Source organism: Aulostomus chinensis, chromosome 8 (genome assembly GCF_037954235.1).
Source record: "Aulostomus chinensis isolate RoL2024-O1b breed Wild chromosome 8, RoL_Achi_v1.0, whole genome shotgun sequence".
NCBI lineage: Eukaryota > Metazoa > Chordata > Actinopteri > Syngnathiformes > Aulostomidae > Aulostomus > Aulostomus chinensis.
In genome coordinates this window covers 28,572,981-28,585,581 of record NC_141327.1, presented here as the reverse complement: position 1 = coordinate 28,585,581, position 12,601 = coordinate 28,572,981, and the positions used below count along the sequence as shown (strand labels likewise).

General features: G+C 45.6%; 3 non-coding genes across 3 annotated transcripts; 1 reads left to right on the top strand and 2 right to left on the bottom strand.

The window, feature by feature from the left end:
* The first annotated feature begins 3,393 nt into the window (after positions 1–3,393).
* trnac-gca (transfer RNA cysteine (anticodon GCA)) lies at positions 3,394–3,466 on the top strand. Its single transcript has one exon. It is a non-coding gene; the product is annotated as a tRNA-Cys (tRNA).
* A 3,251-nt stretch (positions 3,467–6,717) lies between these two features.
* On the bottom strand, positions 6,718–6,789 carry trnac-gca (transfer RNA cysteine (anticodon GCA)). Its single transcript has one exon. It is a non-coding gene; the product is annotated as a tRNA-Cys (tRNA).
* Positions 6,790–7,844: 1,055 nt separating this feature from the next.
* Positions 7,845–7,916, bottom strand: trnac-gca (transfer RNA cysteine (anticodon GCA)). The gene has a single exon. It is a non-coding gene; the product is annotated as a tRNA-Cys (tRNA).
* Between the last annotated feature and the right edge of the window lie 4,685 nt (positions 7,917–12,601).

Sequence of the window (12,601 nt, the reverse complement as noted above, 5' to 3'; positions counted from 1 at the left end):
GGCCGAATGCCAAATTCCTCTCAAACTGGGAATTAAGGATGAACTGATAAGGTTTTTTTGATCAAAGGTCAAGGTCGCTGTGACAGGCACACATCATATGCAGCTGCAATGATTTATTTCTTGTTTTCGTGGTTTAAACTATTGGCTGCAGCATCTGCCAGCCGTGTTGCAACGACTCTCGATTGGTCACCACCCTTCAAATGCCATACAAGACGTCACTGCGATCCACTTGATGGAAAGAGAAACAAAGACGGCGAGAGGGCACATAACTCCACCCACTGTGAAGAAACATAAATTGTCACAATGTTGAACCCATTTTACTGCAGATCTTTACGGAGTGAAGGGTTAAGCCACAGTCCGCGCTGCAGTTCTGCAACTCCGCCTCCTACATTTCACGTCATCCGGCAGACAGACAAATGGCGATGGAGCTAAGACTCCTTAGCAGAGGTAAAAATGGTCGACCTGCACATTACGACAACTTCGTAAACTGCTATCGAATAAAGATGTTAAGCTAAAATGAAAATATTCATGAAACTTAGCTGTAGAAATGAGGACATTAGAAAAACCTCCCGGCAGAGGTGATAAGCTCAGACACGTGCGATGCAGATGTTCTGGACAATTTGGAACTGGTTCTTGATTCCCATCTCTGATAAAGATCCCTGCAACAAGTCCAGCTGTGTAGAAGCTTTGACAGGACAGTGGGACTGAATTCTGTCATTCTAATTGAGGTTAAGGATGTGAATGGTTAAAACGTCAATAGTGTCACTAAAAATCAGTCATAAAGAAGAAGCAAGACAGGTCGTTGGAGGAGGTGGGAAAGCATCGCCTCCTCCAAAAAACAGGCATGAAAGACAACGTGCTGGAACAAAATTGGTTATCAGCTCAACTGAACTGCCGTTACATGAACAAAAATTAGCTGGACAACATAACCGGACAAAGCAGTGCGGGTAGGATTTTGTGTACAAGTGTGTACTCGTCCTTTTCAGGTGCATCATTGATCCGTGTGGGATTATAACAAACATCACGACTGCTATTATTACCAGATTTAGGAGATTAACACACAGCTGCATGGCAGGACATTAGAGGGCTCTTAGCATAAGGTGTGTGTGTGTGTGTGTGTGTGTGTGTGTGTGTGTGTGTGTGTGTGTGTGTGTGTGTGTGTGTGCGCGCTGTATGTGCATCATGTGCTAAACCATCTTGAAAGGGAGAGAGATGAAAGAATATTTGAGTTGTCAAACTTTGAGCCCGACTTTCAACTTCCCGCTGTTACTCCCCTGCATTGATCATTTCAAGGACAAAAGAGCAGAGCAGAGACCATATTCATGTGTGTCTGGTATTGTTTATGGAGTTATCTGGAGAGAGAGAGAGAGAGAGAGAGAGAGAGAGAGAGAGAGAGAGACTTACCAATTTTGAGAGGAAGTCGTCTCATATAAACAGGAAACTGTGAGGACAGTGGATGTGACAGCAACAGAAGGAATTGAAGTCGATCCAAAATTAAATACACACACACACACACACACACACACACACACACATCCGGCTGTATTCTTGTCTCACCTCTGTTGCACTCTGGGAAGAACTTCAGGCATAAAAACCCTGAAAGTTATTGAGACACGTTCATAAGCCACCAGCTCCACTCTGCGAATGGCCAGGTGTTGCTGGTCACCCTCCTTACACTCAGCTGCTCCCCATCAGCAAACCAATATCTGCGCTATAATCACCACCTCCTCCTCTACCAGCTCCCAGCTCGGCTCCAGCGCCGCCTCAGCTGCCAGGGACCCTTTGACCAGACCAGACCCATTGGGAGATGCGTCTTCCAATCCAGCCTCAGCTCCAAACAGGTGCAGACCAGGGACGAGGCACCTATTTGCCCTCTGGACTCACTTGGAGTTTCGGCCACACAGCCACAGAGGGCAGCAGCTTCATAACTGTGACAGAGAGAAGCTGCAGGTCCCCCATCCCCTCCTCTTTAAGCTCTCTGCAGGCATCGTCCAGATGTCTCCAGCTGGCTCCAGGGTCTCCTTCAGCCTCTCAATTGATGAGGCTAACAAAACTGCTCTCCATGCTTTAAAACCTGGTAGCTTTATTGGATGTATTGAGTCCGAGCTACTTTTAAAATAGTAAAACACAGAGTTTGACTGTGGTATAGCCCCCCCCCCCCACACACACACACACACAGTGTGTGAATAGATGAGTTTGTCCAGAAAGTCAGTTATTCCTCGGCTCCACGTCTCTTTGCAGAAGCTGATTCCTTCCCAGCGTGTGTGATGCATCCCAAGGTGTCTGGCATACGTGCGTTAAGCAGCTGCCGTGTTTATGTCCATCCTTCAAACCTTTTTATGACACTCTTTGGCACATTTTGTTCCAAAATTATAGAAGTTTGTTTTTGTCTGTTTAGCTTCCTGTGAGGAAAATATCCTCGACTGGAAAGAGCTGCGGCAGTACCTCACCGCCTGTCGCTCATCTCAAAAGGTTAACCCAGGTGCAGAGAAGTTATTTCAGTTCTCTGAGCCTGAAGTCTTTTTCTTTTTGATTTTAAACTGTTTTTCTGTGGAGAATAATGGGGGGGACGGGGACTCAACTGCAGTATTAGCAGCAGGAGTGCACCTGTGACATTTCAGTTACACAACAGTCTCTTGAACCACAATCTTATCACCTTATCTTCACCCTGAGTCTCGCTAACGTGACAAACGTATAAAAGTGCTTTTTAAAACTGGCTTGTTGTTGTTGTTCATTACATTTAAGTAGATTAAGTTGGAATAAAAAAGAAAGAAAAGCTCGTGCGTGACAACTTCTCTTTTGAAAGGTAAAAATATGCTGGTGGGTTCTGGCTCAGTGGTAAAGCATCTGACTGCAGCTCAAGAGGGTCTGGGTTCAGATCTGGACCCCTTTCATCGGGTGCCTGACCTCTACCTTGGGTAATATTCTAGATTGTGGACATCTGCATGCAGGTCTAGTAGATTCATCACTCCTGACTGCTACACAATCCACCAAGTTCTAAATACTTACATTTGTTGCAACTGTAACTCACGTCTGAGTCAGAATCCCAAAAAACAGCATGTTTGAATACCCACTTCATGTCTGGAGGTCTTCCCACAAGCGGCCGCGTTGTTGACCAGTCCTGACTCGCGTGACTAAACCAGACAAGTGCTAATATTTGGAAAACTAACACCCGGAGTCAGTCAGGATGCTTCAATTTAGATTATTTTGCTCTGAAAGAGATGCAAAACAACGAGGACAACAAAAACATTCATCAAGACCACATTTAAGGTTCCACTGCTCCAAAAACGCAAATAGAAGTGTCAGAAAAAGTTGCTCATAGCTTCTTAACCTTAAGCATAAAATGAGTTATGCAGGATACTGATTGTGGATAAGCAGCTTCTTTCAGTAAGTGGGGGTGTAGCTCAGTAGGCAGCGCATTTGACTGCAGATCAAGAGGTCCCCAGTTCAAATCTGGGCACCCCCTAAACTGGTCTGACCTTCTTTGAGTGAATCTGGTAGGTCTGCATACAAGCATCAAGTGTTCTGATCCTGATTTAATAGACCAGATGATATCAGCGGTTCTCCAACAGACATGTTTGGAATTAACATCAAGAGTCAGTCACGATGTTTAGATTTGCATCATTTTGCTCAGAATGACCTTCTAAACCCACCCACCCAGGTGTGTGACAGGCGGAGGGATAGAAAAACAAAGTAAAACACCAAGCATCTTTTTTGGAGGCATTTTTGACCGTAAATCAAGAGGTTTCCAGTTTCAGTCTGGATGCACCACAAACACAACACCGGAGGCAAGAAGCTGGTTAGAGGTTCCCCTGATCAAGAAATCCTCCAATCACAGAACAGCAAGATGGTGTTTTGGTTACAAACCTGTACTTGTTCCTAGGTTCCTCTGTGGGGGTGTAGCGCAGTGGTTTTTGACTGCAGATCAAGAGGTCCCCAGTTCAAGTTTGGGCCCCCCCTTCACCAACTACCACAATGAGTTTTATTCATCACAACAATGAGTTTTATTCTTTATTCTTTTCTACTGCAAATATCAGAGATCCTCTAAGGATCGAAGTGTAAATACTTTACTTTTGCTTTATGACCCAGTCACCCACTTCCTGGGTTTCAGCAGAGTTGGGCTGCTCCTGTTTTTTCCACATTCACTACATTGGTGGTGGGGGCCTCAGAACCCCACCAGGTGTGTCGCCATCTAATATGACCAGTTGGACATGAGTTGTGTCGCCCCAGGTGGGTCATCCTCTGGGGGATCATCCTCAGGTGTGTCACCCCAGGTGGGTCATCCTCAGGTCATTACCAGCTGTGTCATACCAGGTGGGTCACCCTCAGGTGGGTCATCCTCTGGGGGATCATCCTCAGGTGTGTCACCCCTGGTGGGTCATCCTCAGGTCATTACCAGCTGTGTCATACCAGGTGGGTCACCCTCAGGTGGATCATCCTCTGGTGGGTCATCCTCAGGTGGATCATCTTCTGGTGGATCATCCTCAGGTGTGTCACCCCTGGTGGGTCATCCTCAGGTCATTACCAGCTGGGTCATCCCAGGTGTTACCAGGTGTTGAGGGCACGTGGTGTTATGAGAATATCAATCAGTCATTTGCATCTAAAAATATGAGTTTTAAGTTTAGAAATTCACCATCTAATATGACCAGTTGGACTTGGGTTGTGTTCAAGTCCAACTATGGAGTGACTCCAAGTTTCTGCTCCCAGTAACGGTTGCCAGGTCTTAATTTAGACTCTACTGGCTCATATTCAGCTTCGGAATTCACCCTGTAGCACTATTTTAAATCAACCTGGAAAACGGTGGCTGTGCCTTGGCATTGTTGTAGCTCGGTGAATCACCTGGTAGCTTCTTTCTCAAAGAAGCATTTGATGATATGGAGAAGGACAGAGGGAAGGTATGAGTCAAGGGAAGCCATGCAGGAGGAAAAGGGGAGTAGAGGGAGGATGCCCAGAGGAGAGGAAAGGAGGGCGAGGCCAGAATCACGGTTTTATTGTTGTGTGTTTTCTTGAAGTCATCAGCAGAGGAAGTGGAACGCTGCAGCTAAACATACAAGGAGCACAATGAGGCAGCAAGCGTGGAGCAGCTGGGGAAGGTGGAGGTTACCAGGATCAGCAGAGTCAAACCCTCAGGAAGAGCTGACTCAGATACACCTCCACATCCAGACACAGCAACTCAACTCTGACACACCTTCACCTGACAGTAGCACACAGTACTACAAATTAAAGAGTATTTTGTCAGGATGAACGTGCAACAGCTTGACATGATTCAGGACAACGTGTGTTGATCAGATTCTCCTGATTTTAGCAGATTCTCACATTACCAGCAGCCACTGATCCGATGCCGTTCACGTCAGTATGACACTGAACCCGCGACAATCAGAGTCTCACACAGGAACTATAACTAAATATCCGTATCACTCGTTATCCTCCATCCATCCAGGTAGTCCAAGGAAATACATGTTCAATAAATATGTATAATTCATGTTATCGTATAACGATCCCATCATCACCCATAATGAAACCCAACGAGGCCTAAAGGTGATTTGAGTGAACGCGTTACGGTTGCTGGTGCCACTACCGTTATGTACCCGTGAAGAAGAGGAGGAGTCTGCAGCAGGAGTAACTAGGAGAGCCACATGTATGTGACACAGCATTTTACGTGTCATGTGTTTCACATATGAGCATGTGTGTTGTTTTAGGAACGTTTGAAGGGAGAATTACAGGGGTAATTTCACGCTTGCTTTATAGACTCACGGGTCATTGTAAATATGTGTGGAATTCATGTAAACACCGGTGGGACATTACGCACAAATGGTGTATTGAGGGTGTGTGTGTGTGTGTGTGTGTGTGTGTGTGTGTGTGTGTGTCCGGTTTCCCCATCCGCGACCTCTCGGCCAAGGGGAAAAAACAGGAAGAAATGCAGTGGACTTTTTTCCTCATTAACGTGGCAACAGCGGATGCGGTTATTATGACTATGTATGGGCCTGTTGCAGGATCCTACTCGAGATAAACAGCATGACTGGACTTCATTGTCATCGTCGTCATCATCCTCTTCTTCTTCTTTATGGACTTCAATGCACCTTTTTAGTGGAGGCTTTTGTCCCACTGCAGCATGAGTATTAACAGTTCCCAGGACAACAGCATCTTCCTGTTAGTCAGTTTTTGAAATCCTCCTTCACCACCAGCTGGGCCGTTCCGTGGCACGGTAATGGCGTGTCAACAGTTTCATTCTTGGGGAAGTTGTGGCTTTGACACTGTAGTAAACTAAATTATAAAGAAAAGTATGAAAATTATGAAAGATGTTCCTTTTGGTCTCAAGGGAAAAGAAACTTAGTGGTGTGGCTGAACTGAAACAGGAATATTTCTAGTAATTGAACTCATCCAAAATTCTCTGACCTGAATCTTGAGAACATTTCATGAAAATTTTGCTCCTCTGGTCTTGTGTTTATGGAGGATCCTGACTTGAATGGGGAACCCTTCCTTTGCTGTCACAATATAGTAAAATCTTGATTTCATCTCCTATCAGGTTACGTAAAAACCTCAGCACTGTGGTCGTATTTTGGAAAAACCACTGTTGCTTCTAGTATTTAGGGACCGCAGGACCAACCTCTCACCTGAGGTTGTATGTTGAAATGTAAACAACAAAACATAATAGGGTCTTCGCCAGAAGTACCTTCTGGCTCAGGCCCTAATTAGACTATAAAGGAAGATCAAGAAAGGGGGCGCCCAGACTTGAACTGGGGACCTCTTGATCTGCAGTCAAATGCTCTACCACTGAGCTACACCCCCCATATGTGGCACTACTACGAAAAAATACATATCGTCAATCCCAGCAGCGCAACAAAAACTGTGTTTTGTGGTTCTGTGGAGAACCTGTGAGCTAACATTTATTCCTATAATATCTGCTCTCATGTGGAGTCTCGCGTGGCTCGTTGCTTAGCAATTTCAGGTTCATGAAAATTAATATATAAACATCTGATTCCATCCATCTTCTCCCTCTTCTCCTGTTGAGGGTGGTGGGGGTGGAGCCTCTCCCAGCAGCCTTCCCCCTGGACAGGTCACCAGTCCATGGCAGGGCCAACACATAGAGACAGACAACCATTGGCTCTCCCAGTCACACCTACGGTCAATTTAGAGTCTGGATTAACCTGGTCCCTCTTGATGTCTTTGGACTGTGGAGGAAGCTGGAGTACCAGAGAGAACCCAGCAGGAACAGGGAGAACATGGAGACTCACCCAGAAAGACCCCGTGCTGCAGCCGGGGCTCCACCCACAACCTTCTTGCTGGGGGGCCACAGGGAGGACCACTGCTCCACCGGGCCGCCCCAATAATAAATAAAGATTCAGAGATGACAAGATTCCTCAAGACTTTTCAGTTCAAGTTGCACAGCTTTAGGCATTTGACTAGAGATGCCTAGTTTCCCAAGATGGCCACCGCCTGCAGAAGCCCTGTACTGTCCTTATGAACTTGTCTTTTTAATAAACTTTCCATACACTTTAAAAGTTCTCAGTGCTTCGGTTTACATGTAGAGACTCTACTTATGTTACCACTTTGGCTATTTTGAGCGTATGTTGTGGTTATATATTATTATTGTCTGTTTACCCACTATGCCATCAACCTGCGTTGGGAGCTAATTAGCGGTACGCACCAAAGCCGTGTTACATTTGGATGCTGTAAAAACAAACCCCTGCAATTGTTCAAAGTCCCACGAACACACCTTGGGTTTGGTTCGCACCAGAATCGTCCTGGACTCTACCAGATGTTGTCTAGTGTTTAACACTAGACAACATCTGGTGGGGTCCAGTTTACTCACGTAACTCAGGACTAACCTTGGGCTCCAGCTGAGGGGGCGCCCAGACTTGAACTGGGGACCTTTTGATCTGCAGTCAAATGCTCTACCACTGAGCTACGCCCCCACACAGAAGGGTGTGTGAACACTGATACACCACCCATACGCTGGAGCACCTTTGTGCTCTGTGGATTATCGACAATACAGGTCAAACAAGGTTTGAGAGGTAATAGAGGGCTGATCTTCAACACCTTTGCCAACTTGGTGTTTTTCTTGCTGAGACCTTTACCAAGGCATTGTCACATCACCAGCCGACTCCGCTTCCAACGCCAAAACTGAAGCGATAGTTCCTCATTCTATCAGTCAGACTCCATCAAAATCCATCCCTCTTTGGCCTCAGAATATCAGCAACAGCTGCTTCTCTCTCAATTAACTGAATTCAAGTGACCATCCTCCCTTCTGCATCATATGATTGAACATAAAATCATCTTTGTACTCACACAGCAACACTCGCCTGATGTATGTTCCTGCTCTGAGGATTCACTGCAAGTCCAGCGTGCCCTGACCGAGGCGGGCTGGCGAGACCCCCACCAGACGAGCTGTGTGGAGTCTGTGACCTGAGCTTGAACTCTGGTGGGAGTGGAGCGGCTGTTCGCCTCATCCTGCAAATGGCTGTGGTGACACAGGAAGCTGGCAAGAAGAGGGGAGGAAAGAAATTCACTCTATTAATTAGATCAGGACATTAGACAGGAAGTTAATTAACACAGATACACATGCAGAGGAAGGTTTACAATAATGGAACGAGAACACAAGATGAAAGGATGAAACCAAAGAACACGGCAGCAGCTGAGACAGGCAATCAAACCCAGGAGCTCTAACTCAGTGTGACTGTCTGAAACCTCCTTTCATTACCTCTCAATTGGCTGTCTGGACAGTTTGTTCTGACGTATTTTGACTTCAAGTCTCATGAGAACCAGTTGGAGTTTGTTTCGAGACTTTTTTTTTTTTTTTTTGCAATCATTTTAACTTCAAGCATCTGAGGGAAATGAAAAGGTTCCAAGATATCAGGAGATGTTCCTGATCTTTACTACGCTAAAGATTTAGAATGTGGTGCTAAGCGTGACATCAACAGGCTCGGGAGCGAAGCTGGGACTGAATTACACCTTGACTGCGGTAAAGAACAGGTCATGTAAACTAGCTTCAGAAGCGCTCTTCTACCTTTGTGCCACAACAAAGTGTTTTACTTCATTCACAGGCTCAGGGTGGAAGCGAGCACGCAGGGTGGCAACCTACTCATCGGGACCAATTAGGGGCTCAGTAGCGTGTGGCAGCCTGATGGCCCTCCGCGGTGCTCTGGCTTGGCCGGCGGCGTTCTGCTCTAGTAGACTCAACTCTCCGGATTGTTGTCTGGATTTGTTCGAAGCAGCAACCGTCCCCTGCAAATTGCGTCACAGGTTAAACACCTCATTTGGTATTACATCTTAACAACCATTCAGTGATTCACCCGCCAGATCTCATCTGTGATGCAGAGCGTGTCACTCGTGAGGTCAGAGGCAGCAGCATTCTGACAGCTGTGAGGGGAGTCGTCGCCCCGGAGCAAGATTCTGCCTGCAACAATGTTCTGGTAAACTAGACGAGGGGTTCAGCATCACGCTGCAGGTCTCCTGACTGACTGGGATCGAACCAGCGGCCCTTTACTTTCCACGCAGCCGCTCTGTGTCCTGAGCCAGGCCGCCTGGTTGAGGGCCTTTGAGCTCCGGGTGTCACTTTCCCTCTCAGATTGCTTCATATGTGTGTTTCTTTGTGGCCTGAAAAAGTACAACAGTACTTTAAGATAAAGATGCAAAGATATGGGAAACATGTAAAAAATGGACTTGATTTTATGAAGCACATATTTACTTTTTTTTTTTTTTAATATTCCACCCAGTTTATCTTTGTGGGAACCAACCAGCGCCAAGAGTTCCTGAGGTTCAACGGGAGGAGATTTAAAATGCCCTGAACTGGATGTACGAACTCAACGTCCTTCAATGAAGTGAAATTAATTAAGTTGCTTTGTGTTTTTAATTGTTTTGGAAGGACAACAACAAAAGTTGGGTTGATATTTCTCTCTGTTTGGTGACCTGAAAAATCTGCGCAGGCTGGTTTCATGGAGAGTACATGAAATGACTAAACCTCTTAAACCTCGCAGCTTTTATTTCATGCATGGGTATTTATTACTGCTTAAATGAGACTTTTATGAGACTTACATTTTTATTTTTTGAAGTGTAAATGCAGAGGTCAGAACTGCACGGTGGACGCCGGACAGTAAACATCACCAGTTTCATGCCTCTTTGACGTTTAACGTCCTCACGGGCCTCTAGAGTCTTGTTTAGCCTCTTTAACAGCTGTTTTTTTGGGGTTTTTTTTTTTAGACGTTTATTTTGTTTTACCTTTGCAACATTCAACATTTTGTCAAAGTTACTTCCCAGTCGTGCCAGGAGAAGATGACGTTGTCCTGCTGCCTCTGAGAGTTCACGTTGACAGTGATATCACACACTTGTGGCCTCCAGTGTGCCAGACAGCTGCACAAGCTGGGGATGTGTTCAACATTATCTCACCTGCTCACACACACTCACACACACGTGTACTGTACATCTCCCTCCTGTCTGACATGCTGGGAATGCCACAGCGAACATCCAGGACTCGGCGCAGGAATGCTGTAAACCCGATACCCTCTCAACCTGCCACTTTGTACATGCACATTATTGCAGCGAAGGGTAGTTCTTCATCCTGTCATTGACAGCAGTGTCCCCTCAGTCTGTCAGTCGGCGCATGAAGGTCAAAGGTTAACTTTTACACCAGCAGATATACATAGATGTGTGTTTATAGGCCAGGAATAGCTGGACAGGGATGCCTGCTTCCTCTGTCGTCTGTCTGCAAGGAGGAAGAATCCAGCATGACCCCGGCTTCCATGGCAACCCATCCAGCCATGACCCTGAAACGAAAGACACGAGCTTCCTGGAAAACAGCCCCAGGCTGCTTTGGAAAGCTGAGACGGTTTGTCCTCTCAGTGTCAGCGATCGTCCACGCTCACTTGTCAAAGAGCAGGAGGAAACTTTACAACAGGAGACAAACATACAGCAAATATGTGGCAGAGATGTGGGAGTGTGCATCGTCGCCTCCATGACCTCTGACCCCCTGGTGCTTCACCCAAGTCTGCAGGAGTAATTCACCTCCGCGGCTTAGAGGGCAGGTCTCTCCTCAGACGAAGACGGAATTTTTTTTTTTTAAAAAGGGTTGTTTTCGTACAACAAAGAAAAGTGTGTGTATTTCTACATGTGGAGTCTGGAGTTACAGCAAAGCAGATATTTAAAAAACTAAAATAAAGAAATATAAAACTGATGAGGAAGGATTGTGTTCATAGCTTGATTCTTTTAATGATTTTATTATTTTCTGACACAGGGTGGAGGTTTTTGAAATCATTCTGTATTCATGACAGACGGTAACAGAGGAGGAGCGACGGTACGTAAGTTTACGACGACACAATGACACATGACGCCAAAGTAAAAATAAAAATACTGCAATATGGTTGTATGTCTGCACAAAGTCTGACAGTGACAGTGTGTGTGTGTGTGTGTGTGTGTGTGTGTGTGTGTGTGTGTGTGTGTGTGTGTGTGTGTGTGTGTGTGTGTGTGGTGAGTGACGCACCACTGAAGAGCTCTGGTTGCTGTTAATTTGGATATAAATAGAGTCCATTTATCATTTTAATGTCATCAGCCGTCTCAGCAAATTACAACACAAATGACGCGACGTGACAAGAACGAGCTGGCGGCGAGAGCCCGCGGGTCCAGGGACCGTGTCCAGGGACCGCGTCCAGGGAGCAGCAGCAGAGGTTCTGGTGTGAGGGAGCTTTTTATCGCATTGAACAGACTTTGATTCACAGGAACGTGTCTTAAATGTGCGTCCAGCAGGAGGCCAAAAGCTGAGGCAGAAACCCTGCTGATGGAACATCTTTGAAGCTTTTACATCTTGATAAATTCCTTACAAATACATTTTGCAAGATGCTTCCATTTTATTATAGCTCATGTGCTCCTTTATTATCATTATTATTATTATTAAAACAAGACGATTACATTAAAAAAGTCAATTCAGGTCCTGGTCTGCAGGCTTTATCACCATCGGACTTGTTGATTTATTCAAATGCATCTCGCTGTGCTGAAGCAACTGAAGCTTCTTCTGAAGCAGAAAATGATTCCACTGATTGTTCAAACTCTCTGGTCTTCATTATTGTTTCCCTGCCAGACAAACGCTGCCCTCCAATCCAAACTGTAATCCAAGCAGATTATGTTTTTTTTTGTTGTTGTTATTGTAAAAACATCTCCACGTCTGACTCATTACTGATGTAACTGATGATGTAATGCTGTTACTGAACTTTAGAGAAGAAAAACAGATGAATTAAACTGAAACCTCGACTGTACTTTGAACGCCGCCGCTGCCAACTGGGACTGAATCTTTATGTAATCCTGGTTTATCTTGTATTTGTGTCAGTCGTGAGAGCGTCGTGAATGCTGACCTCATTATAGTCTACACTTGACATCCTCCATCAGGTTGGGAACGACAGGACGACCGACAGCCTTCGGATCAACAAGTCTCACCAGACGCACGCAGAAAATCGACTATTTAAACGTTTCCTGACAAAATGACGTCACAACACACGCGATTATGATGATGACGAGGACGCACAGCCTTTGTGAAATCAATTTGATTTTGTTTGACCAGATGAAGGAAAGAGGATCCATCCACCACCTCAATTTAAAGTAGTTAATTATTTAG